The sequence below is a fragment of the Vespa crabro genome, chromosome 6 (assembly GCF_910589235.1).
Source record: "Vespa crabro chromosome 6, iyVesCrab1.2, whole genome shotgun sequence".
Classification (NCBI taxonomy): Eukaryota; Metazoa; Arthropoda; class Insecta; order Hymenoptera; family Vespidae; genus Vespa; species Vespa crabro.
The window spans coordinates 6,010,243-6,026,838 of record NC_060960.1 but is presented as its reverse complement, the minus strand read 5'-3'; the positions used below and the strand labels follow the sequence as shown (position 1 = coordinate 6,026,838).

Below are 16,596 nucleotides of genomic sequence, written 5' to 3'. Positions count from 1 at the left end.
TATGTAGGATGAAGTTCGCGTTAGGGAAACGCCAAGCATCGTCTCTCTTTCGTTAAGGGCTCCCATGAGAAGTTCAGAAAGATAGAAAAGAAAGACGAAACCCGGGGTAAAAAGTCTATCCTTTGTGGTTAACCTAAGAGCATTTTGTGGTAACATACCACAGGTCTATTTATTAAAGGGGAAAAAAAAATAAAAAAAAAGAAAGGAAAAATAAATAAAAAAGAAAAAAACATTTTGAGAAACTTGAAAAATCATTTCATATTTTTTTCTTAAGTAACTTCTAAAAAGCCCTCGAAAAATTTCAATATCATCATATGATATATTTTTTTTTTGTTATGTAGCTATTTCTAAAAATAAAAAAAGAATTCAAAAATGTTCAAAAAAATTCAAATATCATCATTTCATATTTATTTATTTATTTTTTTTTTTTTATTATTATTCAGCTACTTTTAAAAAGGCTGCTCGAAAAATGTCAGAAATCATCATTTCATATATATATATATATATATATATTTTTTTTTTTTTTTTACTTGGCCATCTCTTAAAGAAATTCCTTGAAAAACTTCAAAAATCGATATTCCAAATTTTTCTTTTTTTTCTATTTTTTTTTTTTTTATATGCCTATTTCTACAAAAATTCTTTAATAAACTTCGATAGATGAAATGAGAACGATAGATCATCGTTCCACATTTTTTTTCCATTTTCATGTAGCTACTTCTAAAAAATTGTTCGAAAGATTCCATTTTATACCTCACATGTTCTTTTTTCTTCCATTAGAAAACATCTTTACAACTAAAATTCTTTCCCTTTCACTCGATATTTTTTGTTTTTTTTTTTTTAAGGTATAACTATTTATTAATAGATATCTCAATGCCATTTCTTACGCTAATTAAATTAATAAATATCTAGAAAACAATATTATTATTAATCTCGACGTCTGAATAATTAGCTTGATTTAAAATGATTTGTACAGATCGAGTTGTTAATCGTTTTCGAAAGGTAATTAGCTGTTTAATAGTAGCCTCACATGATATTAATTAAATGCATTATTTCTAATTACGCTAAAGAAAGTAAGTAATCATGAATTTCTATTCAAAGTATATGATAGCTTATAAAACAAAAATAAAAAGAAAAAAAAAAAGATATTGAAAACTATTCATTATATCTGGCAATAAGTATAAACGAGTTAATAACAAATTATCAACGTTGAGATTATCAAAGAAAGAAAAAAAAAAGGAAAATCCGAAACAGAAATAGTTTTGGTTAATTCCAAACTTGTGTGATATCTAAAAGTATACCAGGTAGTACCTACAACCATAGTAGTAATAGTCTACTACAAAAGTAGTAGTCTACTACAATAGTAGTAGTAGTAGTAGTAGTAGTAGTAGTAGTAGTAGTAGTAGTAGTAGTAGTAGTAGTAGTAGTAGTAATAGTAGTAGTAGTAGTTTAGTATATTTGAAGGTAGCAGAGAGAACGAGTATAAAAAAAAATCTATACAACTCTGCTTTTTCAAGTAGGGTCCTCCTCTTCGCCAGTGTATAAGGATAGAACTTGGTGAAAAAAGATTTCACGGGGTGAAAACGAAAAAAAAAAGAAAGAAAGATAGAGAAAAAAAGAGAGAGAGAGAGAGAGAGAGAGAAGAGTCGGAAGGAGCGTAACCTTGTAGCCGAATCACTGACCCGATTCGACAACGCCAGTAGGTTCTATGAGATATGCCAGAAACTCGTGTGCCCTATACTCTATGACCCTTTCTCTTTCTCTTTCTTTTTCTCTCTCTCTCTCTCTCTCTCTCTCTCTCTCTCTTTCTCTTTCTCTCTATTCCTGGGAAGCTTCATGGCCCACTTTCGAAACTTTCCTCACTGCTCGATAGGCCATTTTACTGTACCTATGTGGACAATGGATCGCGATAAAAAGTCGGCCGACTTTTCTAGACATCGAATGAACGGTCGAATTGCTTATCAGCTTGTATTGGGGAGGGGGGAACCACTGTCCCTTTGTACATAACCTTCTCAAATGGGATTGTTCTCGACACTGAGATCCAAGCTGGATATTTTATATTGGATATCTTCTGCCAGTCTAAGGCTAAGAATTCTCTCTCTTTCTCTCTTTCTCTCTTACAGACACAAACACACACACACACACTCTCTATTTCTATCTTTCTCGCTCATTTCTTTTATTTCCTAAAAGAAACAGACATTCCGCGTTCCCTTCCAAATATGTCTGCATGTATGTACGTAGGTATAGCGAAATAAATAAATACATATCTCTAATACAATTTTTTTATCTGATAAATTTTACATGAAATCGAAACCTCTGATTATTTTTATCTAACGTTCATTGTTCATAGTCTCCTTTTTTTTCTTCTTTCTTTTGTCTTTTCCTTCTTTTCTTCTTTTTCTTTTTTCTTTTTTTTCGATTTTTTTCTTTTCTTTTTTTTTTTTTTTTCGTCACAACGTAGGACTCTCGTCGACCTACATTTTAACAACGATAGAACACTTTTCGTGTTCTGATTGACAATGGTCATGTAACAAAGGCTCGTGTCGTTTCGCCTAACAATGAACTTGAACTGTCCCGTAGTACCGGCGCGTTCCAAACAACGGAACTATCCAATGGGGACCGATAAATGTTTCCGGACTTCCGGTGAATCAATTCAGAATAGAAATCAGCACGATGTGTTTAAGTATCGTTCTATTAGTACATTGTAATTTTGTATAAATTCGAAATCAACTTTCTCTCTTCGCCCTCCCTCCCCCCCCTCTCTCTAATGGTCTTCTTATTTTTATTTTTATTTTTTTTTAAATTTATTTATTAATTCTTTCACTTTATATCACGTTAGTATTTTCTCGAGAATGAATATTAATTATTAAAATTGACGTTTATGCGTCTCAAATGAAACCTATGATCAAAAGTATCGTACTAAATCGTTTTCTTTCGAAAGAAAACGGTTGGTATGGACATTCCAACGAAAAAAAAAAGAAAAAAAAAAAAAAAAAGAAAAAAAATTCGTAGAAAGGATCGATCAACCTTTTAAAGCTTCTGATACATCGATAAATCATTCTAAAGAAAGCCCAAAGGGCGGCAAGTTTTTCTTCGGATCTCTGTCTTTGGTCTATGTCAAATTTTTGTCAAGGTTCTTTTTTCTTACGATCGCCAATGAAAATCCTCCCTAAATCTCTAGAGGTGCCATGAGGTTCCCTCGTTATATTATTGTCCAAAGAAGAAAAGATACTTTTACTAATCCGCCTTCGAACTTTTACAGCTTACGATTGTGAAAACAATTTTCTAATGCACTTTTATACTTCCTTTTTTTTTTTTCTTAACCTTGCTTGTTCTTATTTTTCATTTTCTTTTCCCTTCTTTTTTTTTTTTACTTAATCTAATCGTTTTCTTCCAAAAGGACAAGATTTATCTGTCTTCGTCCATGTCGAATTTTTGTCAAGGTTCTTTCTTCTTACGATTCATCAATGAAAATCTCCTAAAATCTCTTCTAAAGTCATGAGATTTCTTTTTGCTCGTTATTATTGTGCAAAAAAAAAAAAATTGCTTTTATCTAATTCTCACCTTCCACATCTTTTTTACGTTAACAATTATTGTTTTAATAAGTACTTTTTCTTCCTTTCTTTCTAAGTTTGTGTTTTTGTTTTGTTTTGTTTCGTTTTTTTTTGTTTTTTTTTTTTTTAAGTAATCATTCCATTCGCGAAAGAACAAGGTTTTCGTTGATAGGAACCATACAGCCAAAAGAAATCATCCAAAAGTCTTCGAGACATAGTTCACTTGTCTGAATCGATCTACGTTGAAGTTTCCGAAGGGAAAAGTTTCTTATCTGGCGAACTTTCATTACGTTCTACCTAACATCATCCTCCTTCTCTTCCTCCTCCCCCTCTTCCTCGTCAACCATTTTCTTCCTCTACTCTTTCCTATTCCACTTCTACCTTCATCTTTTCTTCCGGCTCGAGGTTAGATACGATTGGAAAAGTTCCGACCCTCGGATATTTTTCCAAATGTCAACTTCCGACTACTACTCCGACACGACGACGACGTTGCGAACCTATCCGACACGCATGCGATTAAACCGTTCAACCTGTATATAACTTATTCTTTTTCTTCCTTTTCTTCTTCTTCCTCCTCCTCCTTCTTTTCTTTTTCTTTTTTTACTTCAATTGTTCGAATATCTTTCTATAATCGATTTATATATGCAAAGATTACTTTCTGAATGGTTCGAAATTATTATTATTATTATTATTATTATTATTATTATTATTATTATTATTATTATTATTATTTATTTATTTATTTATTTGTTTATATATATATCGATTATAACAAGCAATTATTTTATATTAAAAAAGAAAAAGAAGAAATAGTGTTTAGTATGTATTTGATTAATACGTTCCATATCGAGCCGTTTTTTCTCGATTTTATTCATTCAGGCCATTCGATGTTTTGACTAAAGATTGATACGTTATCACCTAATATTTCATCACATTATCAATTCATAAGTAATTAGCTTATATGTATTGGTTATCATATCGCTGTAATCAGTTTTACATATTTTTAACGCATTAAATAAATTGTGTCGGTGTGTAGTAATGATAGTACATGCGGCTTGAATGGAAAATTTATTATATACCGTTAGTAGTATACATGGAATATGTTAAATAATGCAACGAAAAAAAAAAGAAAAACAAAAAAAGAAAAAAAAAAGAAAAAGAAAGAAAAAAGAACGAAACAATGATTTCGTCAACAAAAAATAAGCATTGATTTTTAACAATATGTTAAAAATTGATTCTTCTTTTTTTTGTTATAAATTTGAAAATTATGAATACTACTATATATATATATATATATATATATATATATATATATATATATATATATATAAAGAAAGATGGAAGTATTTCATATACAAAAAATTAACTTCGATTTTTTTCGACAATTAATAGAATTTATTTGGCGTGCATTGTAAAACGAAAAAGAAGTTTCGATTTTTAACGATGATTCAAAAATTGAAATGTTCCTTTTTTCCATTTAAAAATCAGCCTCGATTCTCATCGACGTGTATCGAAAAATTTATCTATTTTGTATTTAAAAAAATAAAAAAATAAAAAAAAAAATAAAAAATAGAGAAAAAAGAAAAAAACATGATCTTCTATTTTCGACAACGTAGAAAAAAATTGGAAATAATCGATTTCGCATGTATTTACATTTTGATTCTCCAGGTCGTTTCCCGTTTCATTTCAAATTGAGGGAAGAAAAAAAAGGAAAAAAAAAAGAAAAAAAAAAAAGAAAGAAAGAAAGAAAAAGAAAAAATGCAAAAGTGAAAAGACATTTGACAGATAGCACAAAAAAAATCTTGTCGATTTTGGTTTACACAGCCGTTTCACGTTCGCGTATAACATTTGCTATAGTCGGCAATGTACACATACGTACACACACACACACACACACACAAACACATACACACATACACACAAACAAACGGATCTGTCATATATGCTTGTACATACGTGTATATATATATATATATATAAGTTAGATAGTATATCTATATCTACGTGAGACACGTGTCGTACAAATTCGAAGCTATTTGCTCGGTTCGCTTCGATACGAGCAGTATACTAGTTGGTTATATAACAGATAAGACTTTGCTTTGTGTGCCATTAACCATGACTGATAAGCCTTCAAGAATTTTCCTTTATGAAAAAGAGACTGTCATGCGCTAATTGTATGAGCTCTGATAAAGTCTTACGCGGAATTAACTAAATTATCTTCGCATACGAATCTGTTAACTAGAAATAATAAGTAATTGATTACTTAACGTTAACAGAAATTATTTTCCCTTTTCAATTTCTATCTAATCTCTATTACATATATATATATATATATATATATATATATATATATATATATATGTATGTATAGATAATATATAGAGATAATTTTTTAAATGTTCGATGTATTGAAATAACTTTACTTCAAGAAGAAAATTGACTTTATTTTTTCAATGTCATTTTTTCATTAAATAATTTATCTTTCTCATTTTTTTTTTAATTTTATTTTGCCACTATCAAATATAGCAATATTTTTTTTTCTTAAAATAGACCTAATATATTTTAATTTTTAATGTAAAAAATATATTAGAAAATAATTCTAATACGTGTTAACTTTCAATTTTATCATTCAAAGAACACATCAGAAGATAATATTAATATATATATATATATATATATATATATATATATATATATATATATTCAATTTTGAATGTAATAATATCGAAAACATATTAGAAAAAATAATTCAGATAAATCTAATTTTTAATTTTATCAATCAACAAAGTATTAGAAAATAATTCTAATAACACTTAATTTATTATCATTCAATGACGTATTAGAAAATTATTCTAATAATATTTGTTTTTTGATATTAACATTCAAAAATTTGAATTACATTAAAATACAATTCAAATACATTTCATTATCAATTTTATCATTCAACAAAATTATTGAACGAAATAATATCAATGAATTTAATTTTGAATGATAACATTCAATTTTATTTCTAAAAGATTTACAAATGGAATAATTTGCAAAACACCAGATTGATACCCCGAATGCTCGTTACTTGAAATAGAAGATCGTGCAACGGCACGTGAGAAAGATGAAGATACGAAAGAACTGAGAGGGAGTGAAAAGAAGGAAGAAGGATAGAACGAGAGAAAGACAAAGAAAGACAAAGAGAGAGAAAGAGAAAAAGAAAGAGAGAGAGAGAGAGAGAGAGAGAGAAGCTTGCAAATCGCGTGACGCAGGACTTGAATGGTCCGTGGCGTAGTGAATTGCCATTCATGTTATAACTACTACTACTACTATACTACCTGTGATAAATGTACACATACATATATGTATAATATATATATATATATATATATATATATATATATATATATGTGTGTGTATATATATATATAAATACGATATTCTCAAAGATATAAACGTGCCTTGTAAATAGACATACTTCTCTCTCTCTTTCATACACACATACACACACACACATTTGGTTTCTCTAATCTCTTTCTTTCTCTATCATTATCTTTATCTATCTCTATCTCTATTTTTCTCTCCTTCTCTGCTTCTTTCACACACTCTAATCTCATTCTCATCTCTTTGTATAATTCAAGTTTCTCTTATCGTCTCCCCTTTCCTCTTTTCTTATTGGTAAAGAGTAAAAGTAACTAACTAGCTGGTAGTAGAAACCCGAATGAGGAAACGAGCCACATTCTCAGGCATTTCGTGGAAGGCCTTGTGAGACTCCTGAAGCTTCACGAGTGGGCGAATGCGTTCCGCAAACTCGACTTTGAATAGTGAAACGTTCCTTCTTCGTTCTCTCTTATTCTCCTTCTTCCTCTTTCTCCTTCAATTCCCCTCTCCCACATTCTTTTTCTAATCGTGCACCATCCCCTATCGTGTCCTTTTTCCATCATACTAATAGGTAATGATAATATTAACGATTATGCTGATAAATCGTTAATTTCTTTTTAATTCTAGTAAAATTGTTTAAACGATGGTCGAAAAGAAATATCGATAATTTATTTTCAGAAATATTGACGGAAACGAAAACTATTTGTTTCCTTCATAGAACTCGTATGTTATTATAAATTATGTCGATTATATTTTATATATATGTAAATATATTATAAATGTATATTAAAATTTTTTTATATCGTCCAATTCGTGATGACAGTTTAATTATTTAATATTTATCTTTCTATTCTCCTTTTTTTCCCTCGAATTTCTATAATCTAATTTATAAAATGTATTTCTAATTAAAAAAAAAAAAAAAAAAAAAAAAAAAAAAAAAAATAAGAAGGAAAAAATGAATCAAACCTATTCCCTATATGATACTTATAAATTTTATTATAAGCTAAATAAAATATGTATAACTTTTCGTGTTTACCTATTTCTATCACTTTTCCAACTTTTTCAAAGTATAAACCTGCCTTTTTAATCTCATATATAATCTCATATATAATATATGAGATAATAAATATATAATAATAATAATTAATCAGATCATATCGAATATGTTCGTTAGATCATTAAATATTTTTCTTCATCTTTCTCTCTCTCTCTGTATTTTTACTTTTTTCGGGCGAAATAACTAATTAAAATATTAATTATCCAATTATAAAATAATAATTGTAATAATTATAATGATTAAAAAAAGAAAAAAAAAAAAAAAGAAAGAAGAAAGAAAAAAAAAACAAATAGAAAAGAAAAGGAGTACGAAAAACAAACAAAAGGAAATAGCGCGATAAACGGATTTAAACGAGGTACTCTTAGTCGAATCAGAGTGAGATCTCAATGTGGCAAAGACGTCGAACTCAAATGCATTTGGAATTTCTACGTAGGAACGAGTTTCGAACGTTCCCGTTCCCGTTCCCCGATCGAATCGCTCTATTTTTCCACTTGGACTAGTTTTTATTCCACCGTAGCCGGGGCGCCGTTGCTTCTTCCGCGTGCTACTTCTTTTCTCTGATTGCAGCTATCGAGATAACCGGCTGCATAATTCATACCTTCCAAGAAACGGATGGATAGTCTGTAACGGTGGGGTCCAAGTCACGTGGTGTTACCAAAAGAAAGAGAGAGAAAGAGAAACAAAAAGACAGACACAGACACAAACACAGAAAAAGAGAGAGAGAGAGAGAGAGAGAGAAAGAGAAGAGATTTAAATAGAAAAGAGAAAGAGAAGAGATTTAAATAAAAGAAAAAAGAGAGAGTAGAGAGAGAGAGAAGAGATTTAAATGAAAGAGTAAAAAAAAAAGAGAGGAAAGAGAGAAAAGGGGTGAAAGATGGAGGTCAATGTAAATTTTTGGACTGGCTCGCCACCGAGCCCACCAACTTTTTTAATGTATACACTTTTAAAAGCTCTTGCATAATTTAGAACACCCTCGAGTACACCCTTCTTCTCTTTCTCTCTCTGTCTCTCTTTCTCTTTCACTTCATAACCCCTCGACCTATCTTGTTCAAGAATTTGTACGTGCATGGAATTCAACCCCTCCCTCTTTTTTGTCTTTGTCTTTCTCTCTTTTTCTCTGTGGTTTTCTTCTTTTTTCCTGTTTTTATTTTCCTTTTTTGTCTATCTCAGGACAGACAGGACGAAGTCGTCGTTTAACGGAAGGACTTCTTTTTAACTTTTTTCTTCTATCCATGTGTATATGTGTATATAAATAAATAAATAAATAAATAAATATATATATATATATATTTATGTATATATTCTCTACCTATCCTCTTTAAAAACACCCATGTAAATTCACAATGCGCATCGATGTTCCTTCCCTTTTCGTGTTTACTTGTTTCTATCTCTTTTCTAACTGTTTCAAAGCGTAAACCTGCATTTTTAGCCATATAAATATACACACACACATATATATATATAGTATAGTGAATGATCTTCGTAACGGTAACTATGGTGTTTAAAGCACTTACGATAATTCAATAAAAACAAACAAAAAAAAAAAAAAATAAAGATACATAAACATAAATTTAACAGTTTTTCATTGGCGATAGGTTACACACGATAATAACGATTTGTTAAATACTTATTTTTTATTGATAAAATGTAAGATCATCGAAATTTACTTTTTTAAATGTAACGCATATTTTTTTGATTTTTTATAATAATAATAATAATAATAATATTGAGAACATCAAAATAAATTCTATGTGTATGCACGATATTATTTCAAGTTACATTACTACTTAAAATTTTCTAAAACATAATTAATATGTATGTATGCATGTATGTATAATGATAAATGAATTAATCTCGTTATGCACATCCTGTCGTCAGCTTTTTGACAAATACTACAATGACAAATACTAAAAAGAAAAAAAAAGAAAAATAAAACTGATAATGCACATGCGAGAGCTTAGAAGAATCGATACGTATTTTCACAGAACAAAGCCCATGATTGTGATGGAAATTCGACTGAAGAAGTCTCTTTCGAGAATAAAATTTCCAAGGAATAAAGAATACAAAGGAAAAATAAAGAGCAAAGCAAAAAAAAGAAAAAAAAACAAAAGAAAAAGAAAAATACGAATAAATTAGAAGTAAAAACAAAACAAAAAAAAAAGAAAAAGAAAACGATTAAATTCGAATTAGATATTTTTTTATTTCTTCATATTAAAAATATTTTCGATATATCCCTTTACGAAAGTCTTTTAAAATCTATCGAAGTTATGGTGGTATGCTAGATTGGGATGTGGAGGAGGGGGAGGGGAAGGGTAGATGAGTGCACTTAAAATTATTATAATTCAAGGAATTATAATCGTCTCATTTCTGACATTTCGTCTACGTATACTTTCGACCTCTTTCTCTCTTTCTCTTTCTCTTTTGGTTACGGATCTACGAAAATACCATTCCCGGCAAAAGTCTGGAACGTTAAATCGCCGCTATAAATAAACCCGAACGGCCTTGGTCAACCTTCTTCGAGTTCGTCGACTCGAACCGGTACCTTCGCACGCGTGCCGAGTTATTTCGCTACGAAAGGACGACGAAGACGCATAGACCGTTGAAGAAGGAGCAAAGGAGGAGGAGGAGGAGGAGGAGGAGGAGGAGGGAGGAGGGGAAGAAACTCTTTCGTTTCTCCGTTCATTTTATGATACTTTCTATAAACGCGAGAGTCGTTACCTTCTTAACTCTTAACGATCGATTTAACGTAATTAAATTGACTTATGTACTTACGTTATACAGTACTACTTTCTACGATTTTATTTCTTTTTGTTTCTTTTCATTTTTCTTTTTCTCTACTCTTTTTTCTTTTCTTTATCTCTCCATCTTTTTATTTATTAATTTGTTTCTTTATCTTTTGTCTAATGTCGACATTTTCTCTCTTTTTTTCTTTCTTTCGTTCTACATAAACGAATATGTGTATGTGTGTGTGTTTGTTTGTATATTCATATTATAACGTAATCTTAATTTCATTATCTCTTTTCTTTTTCTTTTTTTTTTTTTTCTTTTCTTTTTTATATATATGTTTCTTTAAAAATTGTATAAAATTCGAAATTCGAAAGTGAACTTCTCTTTTTTTTTCTTCTTTTTTTAATTTCTTTTCTTTTTACGAGATATTTATACCTATCATATATCAATGATATGCTTTAATTATACGCTTTATTATTTGATAATGTTATAAATAAAAGTACACGTTTTCTAAGCTCATCTTCGTATTCTTCATTTTGTTCGAATTTTTCATATGTATATATATATATATATATATATATATATATATATATATATATATATATATAAATATAAATATAATCACGTTTAATGTAGGTCATTCTATATATTCCACGTCACTAGTATGTTCATTCATTTTTTTATTTTATTGTTGTTTTATTTATTACTTCGTTTCTTTTTCATTCGTTCATGTGCTGGTGTAGCTTTTCATTGGATAATAGCAAGCAGTAGCATTTTATGGGAAATCGAACACTCGGTGTTGCACTAAACTCTCTCGGCCGTCCTCCTCTCTCCTTAGCGAAGATTTTAGTGTCGAAATGCCAAAACGTTGATTTATCGGATATGGCGAAGGTGGTGGGCCGTCAAAAAAAAAAAAAAGGAGAACCGAACGAAAAATAAAAGCAAAAATCTGTCCAATATATTTTTCAGGAAACAGTTCGTAAAATTCATAACGTTCGAAAAACAACAAATCATGAATGTTTTCGTTTTGTTTTGTATTTTTTACTTTTCTTTTCCCTTTTTTTATTTTTTCATTTTTCTTTTCCTCTATGCTGGCTCAAAAAATATGTATATAAATCTGAAGAAAGCATGTCAAAAAAAAAAAAAAGAAAAAAGAAAAAAAAAGAAAGAAAATGAAGAAAGAAAAAAAAATGTCGACAAGATGTTAAGTATAAATTCGAAATCGATGATTATTCAATTTTCATTATTTTCCAAAATAAGTTTCGATGTGTGTATATGTTGCGTATATATGCATATAAAATAGGCGAATACATTTCGAAATAATAGTAAATATGTATGTATATCCTATTAAAGAGGCAACTTCTGCATCAAGGTTTCGTTATACGATATCACCAAGATCCTTTTATCAATTTTCTAAGAATCGATACTTGATACTTAAAAGTGAATGGATAAGTGCATCGAGATAAGTTAAGTGCACCGAATGAAATTTTTATGTGTTAGTGTATAAACTTTTATGTCATTTCGTATACATTTATATATCAATTTTATTATAACTTATAATATTTGTATAATTATTTTATATAATTTTGTACATATGTATATCAAAAATTTATATATATATATATATAAATATTCATAATAATAAATATAAAAAATTTTCAATAAATTATAACACGTAAATAATATACATATAAATAATTCGTTTTAAGAAAAATAATTATACATTGAAATAATTTTGATTAATTCAAATGAAAATGATATAAACAATCTAAACAGATAACTTATCTATATACATATAATAAAATCAAAATGGAAATGAGTCGTCATACGCAGACGAACGATCGTCGTTCCTCGTTAATTTTCGTGACTTTCTGTCAGCTTCAAATTACGTATTAACCACGCATGTAACTGGACGATGAACACGATCGTATGTATCAATGATCCGACATCTGACGCGTTCTCGAAATGATTATCCCACTTGCGGTCACGATCGTTAAATATACATATATATGTATAAGTATGTGTGTGTGTATGTGTAGAGTCGATAATGCTCGTCGTTCTTAACCCTACATTTCGTAGTACGTGCATCATTTAATAAAGTGTGATGCATCGTTATTTTATTATATTAATAATAATTATCTCGTCAAATATATTACGTTCGTATAAGTACAAACTTTTGATTGTTCATATATATATTTTAATAAAAAGAGATTTTTTTAGCTCTAATGACTATATATCTATCAGTAAATAACATTACATTATATAACTCATTGACATTGATTCTGTTAATCATTTTCATAACATATGGATGAAATACTGTGTTAATCTTTTTCGTATTTTTTATATTTCTTTCTAAATATATAATAATACATACATACATATATATATATATATATATATATATATATATACACGCTATATATTGTGCACAGATATCGAGAGTCTTAGAACAAAAGTAATTGTATGTTTTGCATTTTCTTTTAGCATGATTCTTTTCTCCATAAATTTTTCTTTCTGTTTAATACAAAAAAAAAAAAAAAAAAAAAAATACAAGTAACAAGTAATTTTAATACCAATGATATATTTATCATTTCATTAAATAACTCCTTTCCATTTACTTTTTTCAATCTTTTTATATTTTCTACGCTTCCGATTTTTTCCTTCCAAATTTTTTTTGTCTCGTTTCGCTCTTTCAATTATTATTTTTTTCCGATCACTTAGAAGAAGCAACTTTTCTACAGAATATATTATTTTCTTTTTTGATATGAAATATAAATATTCATGCAGTGCGATAAAGGAAAAAAAAAAAAAAAAAGAGATGCTCATTATAAAAAACATTTAATTTCTCTAAATTCTAATTTCTTTTTTTTGTGGCTTTTAACGACAAATAATGATCGATTTGATTGAACGAAAAACCACGTGACCTGGTGTAAAGCAAACAAGTTACGAAACATTCTCTTTGCAAGAGCGAACTAGTACAAAAAATATATGTATATATGTGTATATATATATATATATATATGTGTGTGTGTGTATGTAGATATGTACAAGTTTATACAAATACGATCGAGTTCAGTCACATTCGAGCAACGTAACTTTATTTTTTATTCTTTTTTTTTTTTTTATCAGTAGATATTTTTCTTTCCATTTTTGTCGTAGCTAACTTTTAAACTATAGAGTTAGAAAAAAAAAAAGAAAAAACGAAAAAGAAGGAAAGAAAAGTATAGAAACGAGGAATTACGATCGGCAAATAAATGAGAGGTTTTATCTACATATATTTACCTGTATCAACTCTCTAACTGTTAGAAATAGAGTAAGAGAGATATAACGATGTTCTTTTCAAACTGTCTAGCTGCTTGGTTTTAGCTAGTTGCTTGGATAACAAGAGATATCACAAAATTTTTTCTCTTCTTCTTCTTCTTCCTCTTCTTCTTCTTTTTTTCTTTTTGGTCACAGCACTGTGTACGAGAAGGATAAGATCGATCGTACGAAACGTTTTTTAAGATCTATAATTAAGTTTTTTGCCTTTGTTTTCACCTTCACAATTCGTTTCGCAATGAATTATTGACAAAGGACGAAGAAAAAAACAAACAAAAAAAAAAAAAAAACAAATATGTCGAAAAGAAAAAGCAAACAAAATAGGCACGGTCACAACGTGAGACTATTAAAACAATGGAATTTTTAACAAATCCTGAAAAATTTATTATTAACAAAACAAATCTTATAAATTGCAAAAAAGATTTAACTAAAGATTAAATGTTTTCATTGAAATAACGAATGTTGCTTGACGATGGATACAACAACATCAAACATTTTATGAATATTTTCTTGAATATTTCTATGCTTTTTCGTTGAAACGATGTATTTTTATACGTAAACGTTTATAAGAGATAATGGTAAAACCGTTAGATATCTTCGAGTATGAGATAATATCCAAGACGAAGATTATTGAACGTGTTGAACGTGTGGAGTAAATACGGTAGTTGTTTTTTTTCTTTTCTTCTTTTTTTTTTTTTTTTTTTTTTTTATTGATAATCAAATAACTAAGTTAGACGTAAATATGATCAATTAATCTATAACACAGATACGCGGGTCACTCACGGATCGTTCCTTTCTCGTTTCCGTATTGTTTTTCTTTTTAGTTTACTTGTTAATTTCACGAACAGATAAAAATTCGTAGGATCCTTGATGATTTATTTACGTAAGATAGTTATTACACTATATGGGCAATAAGATGTATTCATCGAGAAGTAATTATCTTCTCCGACGTTCCTTCTCTTTCTGTCCCCGTTAGATTTATTGTCGTTTTCTTTTTTTGTCTTTCTTTACTTTTTTTTTCTTTTCTTTCTCCCCCCCTTTCTCTCTCTCTCTCTCTCTCTCTCACTTTCTTTTTTTTTCTCACTATCGAACGTTCACTCGTTAATATATACGTTATCTCTATTCTAGCTCGTTATCACCGCTACACGACTACTTTCACTAAAACGAAGAACTATGTTTGTAGAGTAATTCCAAGAATGTGATAATTTTTATTTATCACATTCTTTGTCTCCTTTCTTTTTTTTCTTTTTCCCCCTTTTCTTTTTTTTCTTTTTTTTTTCCCCTTTTCTTTTCTTTTCTTTCTATCGCCAGATATGTGGAGGAATACACATTATAACGATAATATATCGGCGCACATTTACACTAAGTTATATATTGATGAACGAATAAATGTCGTTGAAAATCTTCGTAAATTCTTTTTTTCAATTCTCAAGGGACAACGAGAACGAGAATGATAATGATAATGATAATGACGATGACGACGACGATGACGAAGAGGAGAGAAAGAGAGAGACAACAAATAATATACGTCCACTCTCGTCCGCGTCCGAAACAGCACTGAGAAACTGAGTACGGGAGACCACGAGTGGCTGAGGCCTCCCGCGACTACCGAGTGTTGCCGAACTTACCCGAGAACGTTCGAACATCGCCGACATACTAAACGCGTTGTTACTCGAGCGTCACTTTGCTCTTGGCACTCTCATGAGAAGGTTATCGCGTTTGAAGGATTCTTACAACTTTCGGAGATCGAATTTGTGTACATATATATATACATATATGTATATACATACATATGTATTAGTGTTTGCAATTTATTTAACGTGATACGCTATGTATATTTTCCTTATGAAGAATGAGTATCATCATTATTGTTATTATTATTATTATTATTATTATTATTATTATTATTATTATTATTATTATTATTATTATTATTATTATTATTATTATTATTATCGTATAATTAATAATTTCTTTTTGGTCTTACGTTCTCATTCAATCAATTCAAAAATTATAAAATACAATAAGATAATCAAAATCGTACAAGTCCGAGAGAATCGCTAGTTTATTTCTCAATTGTTTCCAAAAGCTCGACGTGTGATTTATAGTTGTTATCGCAAACTACCGTATACATGCTCGTATGTCTTTCGTTTGAAATTTGCAGCAAGTGCGTGATGGGAATCATTTCAACCCCTAAGGCAAGACTTTTCGTGCGTCATTTTCAACGTTTCAGTTCGTGTTGGTGTACGCGAAACAACAGATGAAAACTCGAATGCGAGATGTGCATGTTCCAATACGATATACTAAAAACTGGAACGAAAAGAGAGTTAAAGATAATATATAATATAGTTTTCAACTTCGATTGTACTTTTTCTATAAGATAATAAGATAGAAAATAGTATTATTTTGTTGAATTTCTTTATGTCGAAATGAGATATTAAATACATTTATATCTGTAATAATTAATAATTGAATAATTTAATATTTTAATAATCAAAAATTCAAATCGATGAAATATTTCGTGATTTTCCATCTCAGGTTCTTCATATTAATACGTACGATATTTAAGTAAGCCAT

At 29.0% G+C, this 16,596-nt stretch overlaps 1 protein-coding gene across 7 annotated transcripts in view; it reads right to left on the bottom strand.

The window, feature by feature from the left end:
• Positions 1 to 15,595, bottom strand: part of LOC124424923 (mannosyl-oligosaccharide 1,2-alpha-mannosidase IA-like) — a 91,242-nt gene extending 75,647 nt beyond the window's left edge. For 2 of the 7 annotated variants that reach the window (XM_046964529.1, XM_046964536.1), the window contains exon 1: positions 13,984 to 14,392. The gene's annotated coding sequence lies outside the window, so the exon portion shown is untranslated. Of the gene's footprint in view, positions 1 to 13,983; positions 14,393 to 14,604 lie in introns of those variants that run through there. The other 5 variants (XM_046964528.1, XM_046964530.1, XM_046964531.1 and 2 more) reach the window with 5 other exon arrangements.
• Between the last annotated feature and the right edge of the window lie 1,001 nt (positions 15,596 to 16,596).